We start from the raw sequence: 9,984 nt of genomic DNA on the forward strand, positions 1-9,984 counted from the left end.
CACACTGTCTTCTCAAAAACATCCAGAAGTCTCCTTCTACCAAGCACTTACAAACTATGCGAACAGTCACGCAGCCTACATTGTTACTACATTGCAAACCGCTTTGTGGCATGTGATATTTATCTATACACATTACACACACAGGGCATTGCTATGGAAACATACCCTGCAAGAACCTGCCCCCTTGCTTATTATGTTGCCATGGCAGCCATCCCAGAATAGTCCTTTTTCTTTTTTCCCCCGGTTCTCTGTCCCTCCCTCGTGTTCGTGACTCACAGCTCGCAGTGGAAACCACAATTCAATCTGTCTCTCATTCGCCTTTTTCCCTACATTCTTTTCTCTACCAAAGGAGCAGCCTGCCTGTCTGAATCATATGTGTGTGTGTGTGTGTGTGTGTGTGTGTGTGTGTGTGTGTGTGTGTGTGTGTGTGTGTGTGTGTGTGTGTGTGTGTGTGTGTGTGTGTGTGTGTATGTGTGTGTGTGTGTGAGAGAGAGAGAGAGAGAGGGTGGGGCGGCTGGGGGGGGGGAATTCCGTAAAGATTACCAATGAGTTACTATGGTGATGGCAAATATCAGGGCTGGTGACCTGCATGTTGTGAGATACTGTATCTTGACACTGTCATCAGCCGACTGTTGTTCCTCTGTAGTTGTAATCTCTTATATCCATGGATACACTCCAGTCTTCATGCTTACTTTGAGTCCACTTTGTTGTTTTGAGGGTTAGGGGTCGACATTGTGAATGGGAATACTATCACTCCACCTTTGTCATAGCTCCATAGTTGAATCACATGGCCAAGTGATGATGAAGGTAACACTTTATAATAACTATACACTATTAAGCATTAGTTAAGTATTAGTAAATACTTAATTCATCATTTATAAAGCATTGTTCATACATTACTAAGCATTTTTAAGTCATTCATAAACAGTTTTAAATGTTGTATTCCTGATTAATAATAGTCCTCACTTTAGATTAGCTCACACAAAATACTTAACGAACAACTACGAACTACCTTAACTAACAATTACGAACTACCTTAATTACATGGGGCATGCCTATAGGGGTGGCCCTGGCCACACCCTGAAATCTGATTGGCCACCCCAGTTGCCACCCCAAAATCCTGAGGGCGCCCGGCCCCCAGCATCCGCGGCTGACATCACTGTCGACATCAGCTGTAGCGAGCTCAGTTTTAAAGCTAGCATGAAGAACCTGGTATCATATGAAACTAGAAGACCTAGGGCATGCAATCGATTGGCAGCATCAAACATATCTAGCCTACTTGGGAGCACAAAAATTAATATATAAAAACATATTCCAAAGTGGTAAGTAGGGCTCAATTTAAATGTAGCCTGCAAATGTTTCATTTGAATGCAATGTATGGTATCAACCCTATCATGCTACATAGTTGTCAAGGGGGCTAAATAACACTCCAAATGTCGGCTAAACTGGCATGGCCATTTTCAAAAGCTTCCCTTGAACTCTCACCTCGAAATATCTGAATGAGACTGGGTTCTGTGGGTACCCACGAGTCTCCCCTTTAGAGATAAGTTAGCATTTAGATAGGCATTCTCAAATTCAAGGACCTAACACAGCATAGTTTGAGACAGGGACCAAGGTAAATTACTGTTACAACACTGAACAGTGAACTAGCAGGCTTTGTAGAAGCTCGGTCACGTGACTCAGAATCACAGATCCATGGCATCAAGATATGCTGAGCTCAGTTAACAATATCCTGCATTTTATTTGAACATTTTTATGAGGGGAAGTGAAAAGGCAGGATATGTTTAGTTGTTTTAAAATGTGTGTGTGTGTGTGTGTGTGGGTGTGTGTGCGTGTGTGTGTGTGTGTGTGCGTGTGTGTGTGCGTGCGTGCGTGCGTGCGTGCGTGCGTGCGTGCGTGCGTGCGTGCGTGTGTGCCTGCCTGCCTGCGTGCGTGCGTGCATGTTGTTACTTGCGGTTGTGACCCCAAGTTTGGGAACTAATGGTTTTAGACTGTACTACTAGAAAAAGTGTATTTCTTTTCTTTTCTTATCTTTTCTTTTCGTATGTTTTGATTTGTTACAGAACATTTCTTCTGCATATTATTACTGGGGTCCTAAAACCTTACAACTCCAATTTTGGAGATTTTCACATTTTAATTTAAATGAAACGGTCACATGCTCTTATATGGGTTGGAAAAACAACTCGGCTTTATGAAACCCTTCCTGAACCCATTGGATACACTCAAAAATGCACAGTGGTCAAGCTTCAGCAAGGCTGTTATTCTTGTTCCTGACATTTTGGAGATAGTAGGTTTTGACCACCAACACTAACATTAGCTGTGTGGGTTCTGGGAGGTGGGGGGGGGGGGGGGGGCAGCACTGTGAAGTCCAGCATGCATCTGTATTGCTTTTGGGGATTTCACCCCTTCCGAGCCTCAACACTGTGGCATTCCATCAGTTTACCATCAAGCCCAATCCTCCACGAGTAAACAACGGCGGAATAAGAAAAGGAAAAAAAAATCTGAAAAGTTGATACAATTTCCAGCAACAGCTTGAAACTGCATCTCATAATAGTCCTGGCAACATTGTTTCCTTAGGAACATTCAGTATAATAGCTCAGTCTTTGTGCCGTTTATCTGTTGCAGCCTTTCTGACTCATCTGCAACAATGGTGCATTTATTTACGGAGAGAGCACTGTGGTCTTTGACATTTTTTGGACACTGACACTGTCTTGTCAGACAATGTTTATTTGATAATGTCCTCTGCATCGGGTGGAGAAACACTTGACACAACTTTGACAATATTTCCCATTGTGTCAAAATCGAATGAAGTCGGTATAACAAAGGTCTTTTTTTGCAGGCAATTTCCGCTTTGCAAGAGTGCCCACTTCTACAGTGATTACGGCGGCTCGCTCCAGTGGCGAACTGGACTCCGACACACAGACATTTGACTTTATTGACATTTGCGAGCAGCCGCAAAATTAGCAAACCGGGCCCAGTTTCAGAGAAAGCAAGACGCTTTAAAATGCATTGCTGTCAGAATTTTTCTGGCTCTAGTGCCGTTCAAAATTCCTCTCAGCATTTATTCATTGCAGGACAGATGTGACAAACAAATGAATAACATATTGAGGAGGTTTGCTTCCAAACGAGAGTGCACCATTTGAAGAAAATCTCTTTATAAATCTCTTTATTGAATATTCTTGAATGTATTAGTTAGCCTGAAGTGCTTAGCAATATTTTAAACTGAGCATCAAACGCTAAGCTACATGCCAAAATGTAATGAAACCCTTTTATTATATCTCATGTTCTAGTAAACGATCGTGATGAGTCACAGAGACGGGCCACATGCCAGGCACACTGCTGGCATTGTTTGATTGGAAGAAAGAATTTCAGATTTAAATCGTGGTCATAGGAGTGAAGCACAGGAATGTTCTTTCTGCTGATCACATCCAAACTTTTTTCAGCCTTTTAAAACCTCGTCAGATTTGCCTTGGGTTAAAAAGGCGATTGAAATCTGTTCAGATAGTCGTCTGTGACTGATTAAACCTGCGTTGCACAATCAAATTGTTCTCTAGTACAATTCACACCCATCTGGCACTCATAGGTTCAGGCCGAGCCAAAATAATTGCTCAAAGAAATTGATATTATTCAAACTACCATTTGATCCAGGTGTGGTGTCACTTTTGCCTAATCGGATCACAATCTACTGTATCACTCTGACCGGCGCAATATGAGTGACTTCCCTTATCCTGTGGGAGACATTAATCACACACAGAGACGCAAAACAAGCACACACACACAAGCACACGCCCACTAGCACATTCAACCATCCATCCCCATCTAATCCTATGATTTTCCTCTCCCCTACAGTCTGAGCTGCTCTGTTTGCTCTGTAGCCATGGGCCGTGACTCACCCTGAGTCTAAGCCAAGCTATTCGCGCTGCTGGTTCACACTGGTTGACACACCTAGGACCAGGAAGCACACCCGTTCCCACATATCCTTCTATTCATCTGCACTGACTTACTTTCCACAAGGCGGCTGACAGACAGAGGGGATGCAGCTTGTGACAACAGACACTCATATTAAAGGAACACTCTGCCCATTTTCAACCAGCTTTGTATCATTAGAACATCAGTAGTATATCAGAAAACTGTAAACTGTTTTGAAGTCTGTCATTTAATTTGACAGTTATTGAGTGTTAAAGTGTGGACCAGTGACATCACTGGTCCACACTAACTCAAATGAATAACTCATTAACTCAAATCAACTCTCAATAACTGTCAAAATAGATGAATGATGAATAGTTTGACAGTTATTGAGAGTTGATTTGAGTTAATGAGTTATTCATTTGAGTTAGTGTGGACCAGTGATGTCACTGGTCCACACTTTAACACTCAATAACTGTCAAATTAAATGACAGACTTCAAAACCGTTTACAGTTTTCTGATATACTACTGATGTTCTAATGATACAAAGCTGGTTGAAAATGGGCGGAGTGTTCCTTTAAGGGCATCTGTGCTGATGTTGAGTTGTACCAAAGACGATGGGATTTCAAGCAAGACGGCCCAACTTCAACTCAGTTCCTGTTATTTTGGCACGTGCGTTTTGCCCATGGCTTTCCACGGATCCCTTCGCCCCCATATTCATTAAAGTAAATATTCGGCCCATTCTCCGAAGCCACATATCTTCAGAATATTCTGACACAAAAAAGGGCATTTTTCAGACAGACAGATCAGGAGAAAATTTAACTAAAATTTAAATTTAACTTTAGCTAATGCTAAAACTGAAGTTCGTTAATGTAGTAGCTAAATCTGTGGCTAGAAAATAAAACATTTGAATGGAATATCTTAGTTTCAACTGTATTGAGCTAACAACGGGCAGCTTTGTGTTTATATGTGTGGTTTGTGTGGAGTTTGGGAACTCACGATCTCTATTTCAAGTTAGCTTGCTAGGTCAGCACTAACCCCGCGTCACCAGGCACCGTCCTCTCTACAACACTTCAGGAGAGAGGTGACCGACCATGTGACCATTTGGGAGACTTGCTGCTACCATTTGTTAGAATTGGCGGAGCCTGCGGTGACCCATCTAGATAGTAATAGAAGATCTATGGTTGTACCCTCTTTTGCTCAATCCACATCTCTGTTGTCTCAAAGCTTAAAAAGCCTCTAACTCGTCCACTTCTCTTTATCTACTTCTCCTCTTTTGTGATTGGCTAGGATTTAATAAGTGAAATCAATAAATGATAGTGGCTTTTACCTGCCTTTTACCTTTGATCTTTCACCTCTGTAAAAGAGTAAAGTATCGCAAATATGTTGTGCATTCAGTGTAGTTAGTTACTTACAGTATGCAAGGAATTGGGACAGAGGGTAAATGTCAAAGAATATCTAACAGGGAAATAACATGCTGAGCATGGCTGTAAAAACAATCAGCACAACCTGTCAAAAGTTTGGCCACACCTGATTGAGTGTACCGTACTCTTTTTCATCCTCTTAAAGTCTTTGATCTAAAAGCGTATGCTTAAGAATGCTTGCAATTTGTTTCTTAGACAAATATAACTAGTGAAGTTGATATGCAATCTCATTCCAAACATAGGATCAACCTAAACAAATATAAATAGCTAGTTGATCCTATGTTTGGAATGGGTTTCTAGACAAATAAATTATATAATTGATCTTATGTACAGAATTTAATTCCAAAGCCTTTGCCTTCATCAAGGCAAAGGACAGCTACTTTAATTAAAGCCTCTAAAATATAAGATCATTGATTTGTTTAACACTTTTTTGGCCACTGCATACTTGATACTTCCATGTGTCATTGCATAGTTTTGATGTCTTTATTATTCTAAAATGTAGAAAATGTGTGTCCAATCTTTTGCAACCTGCCAAAAAAGTTGTTCTGCTGCACACACTGCAGTTTGGACGGGCGCCCTGCTGCAGACACGTGCTCAGGTCCTGTTCAGTAGCCTGTCTGACGGCACCTAATGCTTGAAGATGAAACTGTTCTTCAAAGGTAGCAACAGCCACACCTTCAGTAGCAAGAAGTGAAATAGCCGTGAAGCTGAGTAAACAGGTGCAGTAGCTGTAGCAGTATACTTTGTGTGAGGAGTGGGCCTTTTTACTAATGCTTCTGCAGCAGCTCAAACCATCAACCAGCACAAAGAGGATGCAAGCAACATGTGGCGAATATAACGTATCTCTGGAGTCAATAAAATTAATCCATCCCACCATTTGGCATAACAAAGGTTTTTAGAACTCTCTCACCCCTATTATGTTTTAAATTAGCAACCCTCTAACTGTTCTTTAGCGTTGTTCATGTAAAACGCTGTTGCTGTCCAAAGAGTAATGCAATACCCTGCTTCATACAGGGTCCTGCTTATCTTACACATGGTTGGGATTACTCTTTGCTTTTATCTCAGCATGCATGCGCCGGCACATGCAATCGGCCGGCACAACGGCACACATGCACACACGATCAGAGACAAACACACACACCATCAGAGACAAACACACACACCATCAGAGACAAACACACACACACCATCAGAGACAAACACACACACCACCAGAGACAAACGCACACACCATCAGAGACAAACACACACAATCAGAGACAAACACGATCAGAAACAAACACACACACGATCAGAGACAAACACACACACGATCAGATACAAAAGCACACACAATCAGAGACAAACAATCAGAGACAAACACACACAATCAGAGACAAACACGCACACAATCAGAGACAAACACACACACGATCGGAGACAAACACACATACGATCAGAGACAAACACACACGATCAGAGACAAACACACACAATCAGAGACAAACACACACAATCAGAGACAAACACACACAATCAGAGACAAACACACACACGATCAGAGACAAACACACACGATCAGAGACAAACACACACACGATCGGAGACAAATACACACACGATCAGAGACAAACACACACACGATCAGAGACAAACACACACGATCAGAGACAAACACACATGATCAGAGACAAACACACATGATCAGAGACAAACACATACTTGATCAGAGACAAACACATGATCAGAGACAAACACACACACAATCAGAGAAAAACGCACACACGATCAGAGACAAACACACACACAATCAGAGAAAAACGCACACACGATCAGAGACAAACGCACACACGATCAGAGACAAACACACATGATCAGAGACAAACACACACATGATCAGAGACAAACACACATGATCAGAGACAAACACACACACGATCAGAGACAAACAGACACGATCAGAGACAAACACACACAATCAGACACAAAAACACGCGTCCCTGTGGGACCGCTGTACCCTGTTTTGGAGAGAAAACTAAATCAGAGTTCTCTTGACTCATAGTGGTGTAATGTGGTCATATGTGAGTGTGTGTGTGTGTGTGTGTGTGTGTGTGTGTGTGTGTGTGTGTGTGCCACTCCCTGTTCGCTTCTCCTAGTCCCGGCAAAAGCCACGCAGCAACTTCCTCTGTGTTTGCTCTATTCCTCGTCCGCTGTTTGCCGTTTCACCTCATGGGTGTGACATGTGGAAACGGGTGTTTCAAGGACAAGCTTTACATTGAACGTCAACAGCGAGCGCCAATGTATACACACACATGCACGGGGCCAGGGCGTATGCATTAACACTCACACATGCACATACACACATGACATATCCCACATGAATGTCCAATTTGCAATGTGTATGAAATTACAAACATATGCTTAATGCACGCACGCACACACAAACACAAATACACATATCACACATCGTATCCAGTCAGAATGTTTAAATTATGAACTCATATATTTATCAGACATTCACATTTCCATCTTTAAGCCGGCAAGGCTCCAATTGCTGATCCCACATTACAGCAGGTAATCCCAGGCTGAAGGAGTCTGAGAAACCCGCCCGTCATGGATCTGTCTCCTGGACTTGTGTCATCGATTCTCATATTTCTTCAACGCATTACAGCATTATGCAGAAATTCAAGATTGGCACTGTGTGATCCCGTCCGCGATCATTTTCCATTGTGTCGCATTTTCAGAAGCAGCAAATAAGGAAGCCTCCCTTTTTAATATTTGAGAGGGAGTTGGACAACACCCTATTTGTCTTCGCTGTAGCTGCGTTTGACTCAGCACTGTGTTAGGGCTTGTGTACATAACGACAATGATTCAATGCAGGCCAGGCGGAGCGAGTGGAACGTGAGCAGAAGCAGCCAGAGCAGAACTGAAACATCATGGCAGTATCATAGCAGAAATGTAGCCTGGCATGAAAAACACCATGCATTAAGAGTGAAAGTGATTTCTGCCAATGGCTTTACATTCTTCAAATATAGCTAATCTCATAGCAAAATGGAGAGTTTTACAGTTATACGACATCCATTTGAAAAGTTTGACATTGATTCTTACAAAATGTTTGCCAGGAAGCCGATATGGACTTTCTATTTTGCTATTGCTATTTTAAGATCTCTGCTTATGAAATGGTCAATGATGAGGAGGAAAGAGGATGTAAGCATTTGTACTTTGAAAATCTTGAGCAATGTCTTCATCCAAAATGGAAGAGCGAGCTTTCAAGCAAAAGGGCCCACTGCTGAGTCATTTTCTTAATAACCGTGTGTGAGTTTGTGTGCAGTAATCTAAGTTCTGTAATAGCATGTTTATACGATCGTGCCTCATAGGATACACATTTTGCGCTGTGTGTGTGTGTGTGTGTGTGTGTGCGCCTGTGTGAGAGAGTGGTTACATTTGTGTTGATGGTTTTACTTGATCCTTGTTTTTCTGTATAGAATACTCTACTGCAGTCTTATTCTGAAATAATGTGAAATAAAGAATAAACACCTTCAAATCATTAACACACTGTGTTTAGAACTAAAGTGTTGTTCAAATAGTACATTGGCTTTTTACTGCTTTATTACAAGGTTTACTCTCGCCTTTGTATAAGAGCATTTATGTCAGGCAGTTAAGCACCACCCCCTTTTGCATGGGCGTCAACTGGGTCTGGCAAGAGGTGTAATTTGCCATAGTGTAGCCTCAGTGAGTCTGATCTTGCAGTTTTTATCATTATAATGGAGAGACAAGATCAAGCAAAAATCTACATAAATGTATTTGGAGGCCACATCTTAAAAAGAGAAGGGAAAAAAGAGGTAACACTTCATAATAACCATAATTAATAAATGGTTAATTGACAGTTAATTATACAACATATACTTCTGACCAAGCAATCTGATTGGTCAACTAGACATTTAGGGTGTTTTTCCACATAGTCCTCTTTAAAGGAACCCAAACTCAGTCCTCTTAAAGTGGACCAACAGCAAAGGGCCTCAGTTCTTTTTGTGTTCACATTGTCAATTCATTTGAAAGAGGCCTCAGTTCTCTTTCTGGTCCACTTCAGCTCTGATGGGGCCTCAGTCCTCTTTCTGTTCACACTATACATAGTTCCACTTGAGCTCACACAGACACCTCTACTGCTTTGGAATATGAGTAGTTTTCACTTGGAACAAGATGGCTGTTCTTGTCTTGTACTATATCGGACTAGGCATCGATTCATATAGACATTGTGACATCATCAGTGATGTCACAATTGCTCGAGTGTAACCAAAAACCACAATATCAGTGCCTATGACATCACAGTGATGTCATAAGATGAGTTTGCTCTTATGACATCACTAGGATCTATAGACATTATTTGGATGGATAAAGTTGCAACTGATGTTTATAATACTTTGTAAATGGTTAATAAATACTGTGTAAACATGAATTATTGTTTAATTGTTTGTTAACAGTAACATAACGATTAACTAAAGTTTAATTAAGCAATATTATATGAGAGGGTGGGTTAGGGTTAGGGTTAGACCGAGGTGCTTGCACCGAGATCCGTACTGAAGTGCCAATAATGACAGTAAAGCTCACCCTCGAGTGTAATATTGCGATTATACAACAGTTACCAACAAAATAAAAAGATATCAACAAAATGTGT

This window comes from Poromitra crassiceps (assembly GCF_964638095.1).
Source record: "Poromitra crassiceps genome assembly, chromosome: 15".
NCBI classification, from domain to species: Eukaryota; Metazoa; Chordata; class Actinopteri; order Beryciformes; family Melamphaidae; genus Poromitra; species Poromitra crassiceps.